Source organism: Podarcis raffonei, chromosome 13 (genome assembly GCF_027172205.1).
Source record: "Podarcis raffonei isolate rPodRaf1 chromosome 13, rPodRaf1.pri, whole genome shotgun sequence".
In the NCBI taxonomy this organism is placed as follows: domain Eukaryota; kingdom Metazoa; phylum Chordata; class Lepidosauria; order Squamata; family Lacertidae; genus Podarcis; species Podarcis raffonei.
The window spans coordinates 14,307,948-14,320,504 of NC_070614.1; the positions used below are offsets into that span (position 1 = coordinate 14,307,948).

General features: G+C 45.6%; 2 long non-coding RNA genes across 2 annotated transcripts; one reads left to right on the plus strand and one right to left on the minus strand.

The window, feature by feature from the left end:
- Positions 1-25: 25 nt before the first annotated feature.
- LOC128399600 (uncharacterized) lies at positions 26-6,848 on the minus strand. Its single transcript, XR_008327244.1, has 5 exons — positions 6,747-6,848; positions 5,521-5,578; positions 2,980-3,047; positions 2,574-2,714; positions 26-47 (listed from the first exon to the last, which is right to left on the minus strand). It is a non-coding gene; the product is annotated as an uncharacterized LOC128399600 (long non-coding RNA).
- Positions 5,175-7,074, plus strand: LOC128399598 (uncharacterized). Its single transcript, XR_008327243.1, has 2 exons — positions 5,175-5,295; positions 6,842-7,074. It is a non-coding gene; the product is annotated as an uncharacterized LOC128399598 (long non-coding RNA).
- Positions 7,075-12,557: the final 5,483 nt, after the last annotated feature.

The following is a 12,557-nucleotide window of genomic DNA, read 5'->3' on the forward strand; positions in this document are numbered from 1 at the left end:
TTTCTTTGCAGCCATTGTGTGTGTTGCCCCTTCTCTCCTTCTGTATCCTGTATAGAAATGAAATAAATAATAATAAGCACAGCCAGAATTTGACCCTGGGATCTAGCTTCGATGCAAAGTGCTGTTGATAACGGGAGGCCTGTGTCGTCAGCCGAAACAATGGCTTTAAAAGCCGGGAATCGGCCCCAGTGGATGTCTCTTCTGCTAAATAACGGAAGCGACTACTCAAGTTAGGACTAGTTGCTAGGCCAGGTTCTCAAAAGTGGTTAAAAACCACTGCACTGCGTTCTGTATAGCTGGGATGAGTGGCCTTTTACTGGCCGACTGTTGGAAGAGTTTTGTGATGTGCAAAATCCCACACATTATTCTTTCACTGCAGGGGGCTGGACTAGAAGACTCTCAGGGTCCCTTCTAACTCTATGATTGTAAAAGCATCCCTTCCTCTTTGCAGCGATTGTATATTTTACTCTAGGAGACTTAGTTTGGTCGGAATCTAGTCTACCCTGTCAGAGTTAACACTAAAGACATTACTTCTGGTAAGCTGAGCCACGGTGGCCACTAGAGGGCCATAACTTTTTGTCTCTGGTTTTTTAGATTTGTTTACCCATGTACTGGAAGGGACGTGGGTGGCGCTGTGGGTTAAACCACAGAGCCTAGGACTTGCCGATCAGAAGGTTGGCGGTTCGAGTGACGGGGTGAGCTCCTGTTGCTCGGTCCCTGCTCCTGCCAACCTAGCAGTTCAAAAGCATGTCAAAGTGCAAGTAGATAAATAGGTACCGCTCCGGCGGAAAGGTAAACAGTGTTTCCGTGCGCTGTTCTGGTTTGCCAGAAGCAGCTTAGTCATGCTGGCCACATGACCCGGAAGCTGTACGCCGGCTCCCTCGGCCAATAAAGCGAGATGAGTGCCGCAACCCCAGAGTCGGACATGACTGGACCTAATGGTCAGGGGTACCTTTACCTTTACCCATGTACTATCTGAAACCAAAGGGGTGCATTGGCTGCATATATTGGCATTATTTTCAGCTCTCCCACCCCCAGTATTTGTTAATTTTAAGTCAGCGCACTGAGCAAGAAGAGTTCTGTGGAAGATGTGTGTTCATCAACCCCGTTTCCCACCATCTGCCTATAAGAAACCTCCTTTCTCCAGTGATTACTGAAAAACCGTAAAACCAATCCTTGCAATGTTCCAGTTTGAGATTACAAATGTTGATTTTCAGCTGACAGAAACTCTGACCAACTTTGATATTGTTCAATCTTGGAAATGTAAAAATCCACCAACATTTGCAGAACAACCAAAGAAAAACTTGGGAAACGGCCTTGCAAATAAAGACAACGTATAACAGAAAAACACTATTTATCGAAGGATGGCCCATGGTTCTACATTTCTGGAATGACAAAGAGCAGACACCTCACAATATATATTTTCTCTACTTTCCCTTCTGTTTTCCTAATCCTTTTGTATCCATATTTTGTCCTCGTTTTATTACTGTGCGTTAATATTAAAATTCAATTAATTTTAAAGTTGGGGAGGTTTCCGTAGCTACGACGCCAGGGATTGAACCTGGAGCCTTCCAAATTGCAAAGTGGGCTGTCTTAATCCTGTGCTCTAGCCATCTCTAAACCCATGAGGTGCGAGTTACCTACTGCATTTAGGAGGTTGGGAATGGTGCTGAAGGAATCTTGATTCGTGAAAAATGGAGCTACGAAAGTGAAGAGGGATGCTTCAGCAAGCACAATTCAAGAAGAGTGCCAAAGCAGGTGGGTTGTCAAGGTAACAGTGACCTGCCCACCTTTATGACATCTTTTGCGGCTGCTTTAAAAGTCACCAACCAGGTGTCCAGGGTGGGAATGAAGAGAGTAAATTTTGATTATGGGAGAACGAGTTTGTACATGTAGAAGTGGAGGTTTTGTGTTTTGGTTTGCTCTGTTACTTATATTTTTTTTACCTATATTTTTTTTCTATTTAATATTTATCTTGTAGCTTTATACCTTCGTATTTCATGTTTTATTAGATAGCTAGGGGTAGGATTGGGAGTTGAGGCAGCTTAAGTCGGATATTTAGGTAGGTGAAAGAAGAGTTCTACTTATTTTTTTTAAGAGCGGCTCTTGCGAGAAGACAAGCTTCGTAATCTTAAAAAAGGCAAGGAGGATTTATTCTGCTTCTACTTGTATCCTGGGGTTAAGAGCCCAGGATTCCCCCCTGGCCCTTGGCGGCTGCCAGGCCAGTTGCTCTGCTGAGTCCAGTACCTACTGACCAAGAGATCTGTAGGACTCTCTCTCTATAGCAGGCACCCCCAAACTCGGCCCTCCAGCTGTTTTGGGACTACAATTCCCACCATCCCTGACCATTGGGTCCTGTTAGCTAAGGATGATGGGAGTTGTAGTCCCAAAACAGCTGGAGGGCTGAGTTTGGGGGTGCCTGCTCTATAGCCTTTATTTGGGAGACATGGAGTGAGGGACGAACCACACCCTCCGAACTACACAGGTCAAGTCACTGCCCCAACTCTCCACCCAAAGCAAAAATGGGCTGGAAGCGTGCAATAATCCCACAAGTACCCCATTAATTGGATTACCGACGCCAGGATGTCTGTGTTAGCAGTGCCTGATTGTTCCGACTGGCCATTATAAACTGGACATGTTAATCACAATGCTGTACTTTTCTGACCTTGCTTTCACCATTCTGCCCAACCAGGTATCCACCCACCCATCCATATCTGCAAATAGATCTATGTTATCTATCTATCTATCTATCTATCTATCTATCTATCTATCTAAACTTATGATAACATTCCATGCAACCGAAGAAGTAAATTTATGGATGCCATAATTAAATTGACTAGTCTTTAAGGCACTACCAGCCTTTTGAGGTGTCTTTCCACTCCACCCACCCAATCAAAAAAGGCCCACTAAGAAAATTAACACCCCTTCGAAGTACCACTAAGTTTTTTGTTTCAGTTTTTTATAAATTGTATAATTTACCATTCTTATGCAAGGTAATTTACTCCCACCAAGGATAAGCCCATCTACAATTTTCAGATCCTTTAATTCTGAAAGAAGCACGAGTCAAAAGAGAAAGGAAAAGTTAAAAAGGATGTAGAATACCAGTAAGCTTGGCCCATCATCCCTGCCCCATCAGCTATGCTGGCTGGAGCGGATGGGAACTGGGAGTACAATGGCATCTGAATGGGCACAGTTCTCCAACCCCTGTGCCCAGCTTGCCTCCCAGACATTATGACCTGTTATGTAAGATGGGGAGGGGTCTAGGTAGCAATGCAGAAGATGGCCATGAAGGCCAGACCTGGGCCTCTTGAGGATGGATGCAAAGACCCCAAAAAGCATTAGCCTGCAAGACTAGCATCACACCCAGTACTGACTGCCTCTCTTTACCAGCTTAGGCAGGAGCAGTGCACTAGCAGAATTCTGAACACCTCATTTTTAAGTGCATCCAAACACATTGAATCATCCTAGCATTGTAGAGTTGGAAGGGACCCCAAGGGTTATCTAGTTCAACCACTGCAATGCAGGTAAAGGGTAAAGGGACCCCTGACCATTGGGTCCAGTCGTGGATGACTCTGGGGTTGCGGTGCTCATCTCGCTTTATTGGCCGAGGGAGCCGGCGTACAGCTTCCGGGTCATGTGGCCAGCATGACTAAGCTGCTTCTGGCGAACCAGAGCAGCGCACGGAAAAACCGTCTACCTTCTCACCTGAGCGGTACCTATTTATCTACTTGCACTGGCATGCTTTCAAACTGCTAGGTTGGCAGGAGCAGGGACCGAGCAATGGGAGCTCACCCCGTCACGGGGATTCGAACCGCCGACATTCTGATCGGCAAGCCCTAGGCTCTGTGGTTTAACCCATAGCGCCACCCGCGTCCCCTGAAATGCAGTTATCTCAGCCAAAGCATCCATGACAGATGGACATCCAACCTCTGCTTTAAAATCTCCAAGGAAGGAGAGTCCACAACCTCTAGAGGGAGACCGATCCTTTTTCGAACAGAAAGTGTTTTCCCTGATGTTTAGTCAGAATCTCCTTTCCTGTAACGTGAAGCCATTGGTTCAAGTCCTCCCCCTCCAGAGCTGGACAAAACAAGCTTGTTCCCTCTTCCATGGGACAGCCCCTGATATTTTGGCGACCATATGGCAATTACTGGCAGGATCCATAGGGTGCATTTCTCCCCTATCTTCTCACTAAAGGTCCTTTATTCTGCTCCTATTGCTGCAGAAAACATCAGCCTGCAAAGACAAATCCTCAAATTCTCCAGCAGCTGCTTGCTTTTGTGTGCCCTCCCATGGTGAGCTAAAGGTACTACCATGGAAAAAAATCAGACACAAAACTGACAACTAAAATAAATTCTGTGGTCACGTCTGTATTCCATCACAAGGCATCTAAAGAGGCAGTAATCAGGTGTCCCCAGCGGGACTTCTCACCTCTTCGTAGGGCTTTCCCCTTTCTAAAAAAAGAGTGAGGTAAACCTACCTGGAGATTTAGAGCAGTAAATTAAAATAGAATGACAAAAAGGAAACAATGGGTTGGTACCAAAGCAAGTTGATTTGTTATGTGGCCTTAGTGCACCGATAGGTGCAACACTATTTATTTTTAATTTCAAGCTGTAGTGAGTTGCCGTCTGGATGCAAATGGGAAACCTGCTTAAAACTGGTTCAGTTGGGAATTGTGGGTAGGAAGGTGGAAATATCTAAATTAATGGTTCTTATTAGCCTGAGTAACACAGAGTTAGAAACAAAAGAGGAATGTAAATGGGTAAAATTGATGGTAATTGCAGCCAGACAGGTTATAGCGAGTAATTGGAAAAATGCAGAAGAGCTAGGGGTGAACCAATGGAAGGAAAAATTGAAAAATATTATAATCTTAGAATATCTTAACTGTGAAGATACATAACATGAAAGGGTTTAAGGTCAGTGAGAAGGAGGAGGCTTGGTTTGAGAATAAATTGAATTATTTGGGCAGGTTTGAACAATTTGGGGCAATTAAAATGTTAAAAGTTAAATAAACCTTGTGGAGGGAGAAGTGTTAAGGTATATAGAATTGTACATATGGTTGTTCTGAATATGTTATTATTGATTATGTAAACCCAATGTATCAGCCGCCTGGGGGTTTTCACTGTTTGTGTTCACTGTTTGTTTTTTTACCAACAACCAAAACACAACCAAACTGGTTCAGCGCCCCCCAAATCTAATAAAAATTATAGTGTGTGTTGTCCCTTTTCCCAATAGAGCATCTCAGACTAAGGACCAGAAACAGGAAGCCAGCCTGAGCAGTGGCCCATCAGAAAAAAGGTAACCGAAGATAAAATCACACTGCGGTTAAAAGAGGGTTCTTCACTCCTCCTGGTAACCCTCCCCACCTATATAATATATACATTCTTATATTCCCTGCAGGCCAGGGTGCACACATACATCTTTCTAGATATGCAGTTGGCTAGCAGCTCCCTGGCAGCCACCGAATTCTTGGTTGCCTAGGAGGCCCAGGCAAGTCCTCAAATGCAAGGTTTTCCAGCTTACCTCTCGGTCGTGGCCATTTGCGTGTGCTTTCAGCCTGGGCTTTCCCGTTTTGCCTCTCCTGAAAAGCAAGTGCAGATCACTTCATTACTTTCCTCCATTGCTGTATTTTGAGGGGGGTGGGAGCGAAATCTGAACACTGGAAAAACAGCAGCAAAACTGACCAGCTGCAGTGTTTTGAAATACCGTATTTTTCACTCTATAGGACGCACCTGACCATAGGATGCACCTTGTTTTAGAGGGGGAGAACAAGAAAAAAAAATCCCCCTCTCTGCTCGGTGCCCCTTCAGCGAAGCGGCAGGAGAAACAGAGCCCCTTCCATTTCTCCTCCCGCTTGGCTGAAGGGGCGCTGCACAGCTCTCCCTCTCTGCTGAAGCCGGGAGAGTCTTGCTCCGACCCCTCTCGCTCTCCAGGCTTCAGCAAAAGCAACGCGAAGCCTTTGGAGCGCGGCACGAGCGCTCCCACTGCGCTTCGGAGGCTTCCTGTTGCTATCGCTGAAGCCAAGGAGCCTGCATTTGCTCCATAAGACGCACACACATTATTTCCCCTTCATTTTTGGAGGGGGGGAAGTGCGTCCTATAGAGCGAAAAATACAGTACGTTGGGTGAATGACAGGTGCCCCACCACACCTGGTTGGTCCTTGCTGTGCTGGAAAGTTTCAGGATTCCACCCCTTCCTGCCACCCCGCTCTGCCCCCCAACGTAAGAAAGCACAGATGTCTTAAAGGCAGCAAGAACCCTTTGGAATCTCTCCTGCTACATTTAAGGGCCTTCTCAGTGGTGGCTCCGACCTGGTGGAATGCTCTGTCCCATGAGACTAGGACCCTTCAGGATTTAACCTCCTTCCATTGAGCCTGTAAGACAGAGCTATTCCGCCTGGCCTTTAATTTGAATTCAGCCTGATCTTTTATTTCCCTTCTCTTCCTTCCCCCCTCCCCTTTTATGAAGCTCACCCGCTCTGAGACCCCACAGCTTATTCTCCCCTGGCCTCCTCGCTGGCCCAAGTAGGACCAATTCAGCCAGCTAGCCCTGAGGATTATCTAATTGATTTTTTATTTTTATTGTCATTCATGTTTTTATACTGTATTTTATGCTGCTTTTATAATTGTTTTAAAGTGTTTTAAATTTGTTGTTAGCCGCCCTGAGCCCGGTTTTTGAACTGGGAAAGGCGGGGTATAAAAATTTATTATTATTAATTATTATTATTAAAATGTTTCATCCCATCTTTACCCCACACTGTCAGTGTGTCCTTCTGATCTTCCAAAGGGTCCATCATTCTTCCTTATTAACACAATGATCTTCCTCTCTTTTCTCTATCCCTTCAGCCCTTCATCTTTGGCCCAGGGACTGAGCTGACTTTGCAAAACGGTTCTGAAGATAAGGGGTGATGAGGGACACAGAGACCGGGGTTTCTGAAGTTGCTGTTAAGAGAAAGAAAATTTCCCACGTACAATACGATGCTTGCAGCTTAGAAGATGAGACACAAATAGTCAGAGAACTGAAGATGGCAGGGGAAAGATCTGGATTACATGCTACAGAGATCTGTACAACCCTGTTATCGTGCTATGTTTTAATTTCAGAATCTGCCACTTGCTATTTATAAAAGTGCCCTGGAAACAGCTGAAAACGATGCACCTTTAAAAACCACAAAAACTATAACAAGCAGTGAACCAATCTAATTGGTCCCATCCTTTTGTCAGAAACAGACCTACTTCACACAAACTTTAATTCCTTCTGAACGGCCACAATAATACAGTGGTACCTCGGGTTACATATGCTTCAGGTTACATACGCTTCAGGTTACAGACTCCGCTAACCCAGAAATAGTACCTCAGGTTAAGAACTTTGCTTCAGGATGAGAACAGAAATCGTGCGGCAGCAGCAGGAGGCCCCATTAGCTAAAGTGGTGCTTCAGGTTAAGAAGTGTTTCAGGTTAAGAACAGACCTCCGGAACAAATTAAGTACGTAACCAGAGGTAGCACTGTACATTGATTTTCAGTATTCTTTAGACACATTAACAAACACACAATACATTTATTAGTGGATGACATCTTACCGATTCTTTCCAACCTGGCAGAAGCAACCCTGTGTTGAAGACTATACTAGCAGAGTTTGAAAACATTGCAAATCTAGGAACTGATGACATTAAATCTGAGATAAGGTGCCTCAATATCCCCCATGATCTGGCAAAGGCACCTTCAGAATATGTTTTACATTGAAAATAAATAGCTTTGAATATTCAGGTTTACAAGTTCCCTGAAGGAATTCTGGGTGTTGAGTCATGTTCCTGGAATTTAAATATTTGCTGGCTAGATGCAAGGACCATTGTAAAGATGGCGGTTCTCCCGAATTTCTCTTGCCCGCTCCCAGTATTACCAATAAGGAACCACTAACTTATTCTCCTAAAATGGCAGAAAATGTTGGAAGTCTTCTGCAGTGAGGATAAGGGATCGGGAAGTGGCAAAGGTTCCTTATGCAGGAAGTGGAAGGATTTAACTTGCTAGGCCTTAGAAAGTGAGTGTTCCCAGTCAGCTGACGGAACAAAAAGGTTTCTGCTTACTTTTGGACTCGCGTGGCAACGCCAACAGATTGAGAACAAACCTAGGGTTTTGGTTTCAAAGAGTCTGAATGGAAGACAATGTGATCTTCCATACCTTCATTGCAATTTGCAAAATGCCTTTGAAATTAATACACAGAGGGCAATCCTAGCCCTGTTCATTATAAAAACCCGGTGCTGAGGTTTCTGTACCACAGTCTTGTGCTGCTGAAAAACCTTTTAAGGGGCTTTTGGTTATGCTGAGCAGTTTGGTATTGGTTTGTTTTTTTAAAAGCCAAGCTACCAAAATCCCTTTCTGTTCTGCATTTGTCCCTAACTACTATGTGCTTCTGACGCTGGGAGCTGTTGCAAACCCAAGAGTACCACAAACTGCTCTCCAACCATGCTGGTTTGCATTACTTACCGTCTCCCGACGCCTGCAAGTTTTGGCTTCCAACCAGCAAATTTCCCTTCTGTCTCGAATGCCTTTCTGTTAGCATCACATTGACCTTCTGTTTTTCCGTCATAAAAGCACAATGCATCTGTATATTTCCAGGGTTTAAATGTGAGCACAGGGCTCCCTAAGCTTTGGAACATGGTTTGCGGAATGCCCACTCAGCCCTGGAAGGAACGAAAGTGATTGATAAAATGAGTGTTTTTAGAGCACATGCAGAAAGCCTCAGGATAAAGAGTGCAAGTCTGCATCACATGACGTAAAAGTAAAATGAGCTAGGGTAGTGTAATGGCTGGAAGAGGAAGTTGCAGATCAGTGAGTTCCAGGTTCGAATCTTGCCTCTGCCAGGAACTCACTAGGGTGGCCTTAGGCAAAGCTACTTTCTCTCATGCTTCATTCTGCCCCTTCCATCTGCAAAATAGGGGAGCATAACTTACCTCTCAAGGCTGTTGCAAGCATTACAACATCCAGATATTGCACATGAAACACACGGAACACTTGAAATGTTTACAGGTGTTATGTCGTATAAAAATTATATTTAACACAAGTCTTTAAACTTGCTTGTGACAAGGAAGGAGGCTTCTATTTTTAAAAATCAAATTTTGACTCCCTTTTTTCCGCTGTAGGGCATCAGTGACTGATAATAGTATATATAGCCAATGGTTTGTTTTTTAAAAAGACAATAAAATGCTGAGGACTAGTAACTTTTCTGGATTTATTTGCAAGCTGACAGGAAGCCCTAGCACCCACTTCTGCACTGGCCATGCCTGAGGACGCGGCTCTCTCATTGTCCTCAGAGCAGACTCTCCAGTTCCGCAACCACAAGAGTGGCTTCTGAAAAATTCATCATGAAACGGAAGCATGCAAATCTATCAGATTCCGATGCATCTTGTACCTCTAGCCAATAGCAAGCGGCCTACTATGTCGCAGGAGTTATTGCATCTGTGTTCAATACCTGCAAAAACTCACAGCCTGCCAACAAAAGAATAGCAAGTATTAGGCGTATTTTATTCCAAGGCCCTTCCTGGAAGCCACATACTACCCTATGAGAGGATAGCCTGTCCCATAATATTAAACTTGATAAGCTATAATTATTCAGCAGCGAGGGGAAATGTATTCTGCACATGCTTAGGGACACTCGAGCACTGTTGCTTGACGTTTTCCTAAGCTGACAATGACAAGGAGCTCCAGGGCAAAAGCCCGGCTTCAATAGAAAAAATCATCTAGTCCTTTTCCTCCCCAACAAAGAGGTTTTGAGAACTTGCCGTGTGACGGCTCGTCGGCATAAAAGAAACATCCACTTCACTGGAAGCCACACATGCTCCATTTCAAAGTAAGATGAACTCTCCTTCTTGCAGCTAAAATGAATATGAAACAGCTATGGAAACAAGGATTTGGAGCTCAAGTCACTTTGCATTTGGGGGGAGAAGTTTAACTGCTGGCAGCAAAAGTTTGCCTCTTTTCCTGCGCAAGTGCAAAGGAATGCAAATGATTGTCACAGAGAGAAGCAAGCGGAAGCAAGCCCAAGAAACTACTGTCATAAAAAGGTAAAGGGACCCCTGACCATTAGGTCCAGTCGTGGCCGACTCTGGGGTTGCGGCGCTCATCTCGCTTTATTGGCCGCTTCTGACTAAGCCGCTTTTGGCGAACCAGAGCAACGCACGGAAACGCCGTTTACCTTCCCACCGGAGTGGTACCTATTTATCTACTTGCACTTTGACGTGCTTTCAAACTGCTAGGTTGGCAGGAGCAGGGACCGAGCAATGGGAGCTCACCCCATTGCGGGGATTTGAACCGCCGACCTTCTGATCGGCAAGCCCTAGGCTCTGTGGTTTAACCCACAGCGCCACCCGCGTCCCATACCTTGGGTTAAATATGCTTCAGGTTGAGAGTTTTCAAGTTACTGCTGGGTTTTGCAGGTCGCGCATGCGCTCAAAATGACATCACGCGCATGCGCGGAAACGGCGAATCACGACCCGCACAGATGCGGGTTGCATTCGCTTTAGGATGCAAACGGAGCTCCAGAACGGATCCTGTTTGCATCCAGAGGTACCACTGTACGTGGACACATGCAAAAGTGGTTTTCCAACTTCCTGCCTTTAGGGATTCCCTTCCTGCCAAGTAATTTCTCTGCATCCTCAGTAGAGGCAAAGGAGGCACTGCCCCACCAACTTCCCTGCCCTCAGCCAGGTTGCCCCTGCCTTCTTACAACTGGTCAGGGGGTGGGACCTGCCTGCCGTTCGCTCTGGCTCCCCCTACTGTTGGCCTCCCTGGTATCCACCCTACCATTGGACACCAGCAACCACAGTGTGTCGCAGAAGATTCTGCGGCTTGTCCTACAATGAACCAAGCAGGGCATAGGCCAGGCCTTCTGGCCTTTACATGGCTTCAGGGGGACTGCGGGCACACTCTAGTATGCAAACACCCACATCCCAATGCATACTGGGAATAATGGGCAAGTTGTCTCTCCAACTCTTTACTTTACTGGTCCTTCTGGGTTGTTCAGAGGTTTTGAAAGCTGCCGTTTTCAGCTTGTCAAGGGATGTGCCCCATTCCGCCCATCGCTTTGCCTGTGCAAATGGGCTGTGCACACACAACAGCTGTTGCACACACCCCTATCTTGCGCTGGGTGCCGATACATCTGGGCAAAAAGGTAGAATTCAAGACCCGTTTCTGTAGTCTGAAGGCAAGCACTGGACATACCAGCATCCACGTCAGGAAAAGGCAATTCTTGGCACCTCAAATGGGTCTGCCTGTGCAGCTGCCATCCATTTTTCAAAGCAAATGGAAACAGGCACCCATGTATACTCTTCCTGGTGCCACTGTTGGCAGGCTTCCCATCCGCAGTGCTGGTCAGGTATCATTCTGCATCTACGTCTAGAGAAGGGTCACAAAAGGGAGATGGACAGTTTACAGGCTCCTTCCTCCTGCTCCTCTTTCACCTGCCCCCTCCCAATTGCAGCTTTTAAGGCATCCGATAACCTTACGTCTCAAGAGCCATTTCCGATCAAAGAGTCAAGGAATAGTCAGATAAGCCAACTTGCTTCAGCTCAGATGGGTTAATGATCAAAACTCATTCTAAGGTTAATGAAGATATCCACAGATAAGGTTTTTCGAACTTCCCATCGCGGACAGAAACCATCCTCAGGGGAATTTAGACATCCAGCATGTTTTTTCAGCCCTCTTCAAGGTTATAACAACAACAACAAACAGATAGGTGCTGCCTTTTAAAAACCAGAACCATGTATTTATCTAAAGTTGGTCCAGAAAGGTTGGTAAAGATTATGACTATCTTCTTAAAACTTTCGGGACAGTCTCTTTTGCATTCGAGTCAGCTACTTTACTAAGATCTTCAGAGAAGTCACTGATCCACATACAGTCGTACCTCATGTTACGGAAGCTTCAGGTTACGTGTTTTCGCGTTATGGACCGCAGGAAACCCGGAAGTACATGAATGAGTTACTTCCGGGTTTCACCGCTCGCACATGCACAGAAGCACTAAATTGCACTCTGCGCAGAAGCACCCGGCGCAGATGCAGCACTTCAGGATGCGAACGCTGTGGGTGTGCCTCCATCACGGATTACGTCCGCAACCCGAGGTTCCACTGTACTCAATTATTCTCCTCTGTTATACACCCAAGTCCTATCCTTTAGACGCCTTTAAAAGGCAGCGCAGGCATGTATTTCCAAGGAAGCTGTGAAGTAATGGATCCGAACTTCCAGAATGTAGTTTATATGGGTTGGATACCCTGCTTAAGAGTAGTCAGGATGACTAACTTAAGTCTTGTGATTTCAAAGGATCTACCCTAAGCATGACTAACTCTGGAGGCAGTCCTATCCCTCCGCCAAGATTTGCATACTTTGAGTTGCCTTGAGGGGTTTTTTGGGGGGGGGGAGTTGAGAGAGAAAGATGGAAAGCTGGACGTTTCGGAATACATCCAAGTAGGTTTCAGCCTGGCCACCCCTGACTTCCATACCTTGGGAAGAAATCATAGAGCAGTTCCACGAAGAATAGCCCCATACCACCAGAAGACAGGGAGCAGAACAGAAC